This window comes from Apis dorsata, unplaced genomic scaffold (assembly GCF_000469605.1).
Source record: "Apis dorsata unplaced genomic scaffold, Apis dorsata 1.3 scaffold_683, whole genome shotgun sequence".
In the NCBI taxonomy this organism is placed as follows: Eukaryota; Metazoa; Arthropoda; class Insecta; order Hymenoptera; family Apidae; genus Apis; species Apis dorsata.
This window is the reverse complement of record NW_006263864.1, coordinates 1,312,386-1,314,107: the sequence shown is the minus strand read 5'-3', so window position 1 is coordinate 1,314,107 and position 1,722 is coordinate 1,312,386. Positions and strand designations below refer to the sequence as shown.

General features: G+C 45.4%; 1 protein-coding gene across 4 annotated transcripts in view; it reads right to left on the bottom strand.

Moving 5' to 3' along the window:
* Window positions 1-1,722, bottom strand: part of LOC102670778 (ryanodine receptor) — a 32,625-nt gene that overhangs the window by 30,344 nt on the left and 559 nt on the right. The gene's annotated exons all lie outside the window — the stretch shown is intronic.

Here is a 1,722-nt window from a genome sequence, read left to right as displayed (position 1 = left end):
AGAGGATGCCGCCCCCGCCGCCGCCGTCGTCGCCGTCGTCGCTCGAGGAAGGGCAAGTGCATTTGCAAACCGCGTAGAAGAAGGCGAAGGCTGATCCTGTCCTCGAATCCTTTCATCATCTTCTACCTGGAAATGTACTTCAAGTCGCCCGGGGAACGCGTGACGAAAGTGGCTCGCAAAGCCGGCAAGATGTGGTGCGCCCTGCCGGAGAGTTCCAAGAGGAAATACATTCAGTTGGCGGAAAAGGCGAGGCGAAGAAGAAGATAGGGATAAACGAGAAGTCTGTCTATTGGTGATACCGAAGCTCGTACGAAGAGGAGGGCGGAACGGATCCGGAGAATAAAGCTTCGAAAGCTTTTTCTCGAACGCGTTCGTGCGAAGAAAGCGATGCGTATTTCGAGACAAGTGGCGATCGGTCAGTCGCATTCGAATCGCGAATCTTCGCGCAACGATGACAACAATAACAACAACAACAACAACAGCAACAACAACACTAACAACAACACTAACAACAACACCAACAACCATACATATTTATCGTTAAAATCGAAACATAAAGTACAAGAAATTCGTATCGAGAATCCATTGTTCGACACTGTTGTCCCGTGTCCTGTGTGTATCCACTCGTAAAAAAAAAAAAAAAAAAAAACGCCTTTTGTACTGTATGAGACAAATATACACTTGTTTTTATATATAGGTACGTTATATTGCCAAGTTATTGCGGAAAGGAAAAGGAGGGACGAGCGAATAACGCGGGAAAGGTCTAAACATGGAGGAAAATAAAAAAAAAATCGATGAACACGCGTGTCGATGTTGTTAACATTGTGGCTGCGCTCCGTTAACAGGACTGCGTGCATCAGAGAGAGAGAGAGAGAGAGAGAGAGAGAGAGAGAGGGGGAGAGAGAGAGAGAGGGAGAGAGAGAGGAATGTATTTTTACCAAAGGGCGACTATTAAAGAGCGTGGAGCAGAATCAGAGGCGCGTGTGCAGCTTACGGAAGCTCAAGGCCTGTAGCCTACCCTCTCGGTCACTGTGTTACCGCTTGATCCTTGCGGGTTCGAACGAGGTCAAGGTCGTCAAGTATGGGAACTTTAAGTGCTTCCACGATTCACCGACGAATTCCACCATTCCCCCTTTCCAACCAACCAAAATCGCGTTCTAACGTGCAAGAAATAGGGTTCCGCGTTCCGCACACGTACACACAGGTGACAACAGCAGTGTAAACAAGGTACACACACGCGCGAACTCTAACTTTAAACCGCCACCTAAGCGGATTTGCTCGACATCGATGCTCGTTTTTCCCTATATCCGATCGTTACATATATATATATCCGACCCTTCTTTCAAAAACGAAAACGTTCTTTCATCCGTTGGATGGAAACGCGGATTCTTCAATAACATCGCGCGCTTTTCATCCCCACGTGATAGCCTCGATTGTTCGAGCTTATCTGCGCGCGGCTTTTACGCGAGAACATCGCGTGATACGTGGCTCGTTTAATATTCAACCAACATTTTTTTCTCAACGTTAGATCAACGTTTGCGCGATATCGAAACTTTTGATCGAATAAAACAATTTTTTCCTTTACAAAAAAAAAAAAAAAAAAAAAAAAGAAAAGAAACAGTATTCCATCGATCATTTATACGTACGATACACCAAATATCACATTTAATATTAAGAAAATTTCTATTCCATAGCCGGAGAGCCGCAGAAACGTAGCTCCGA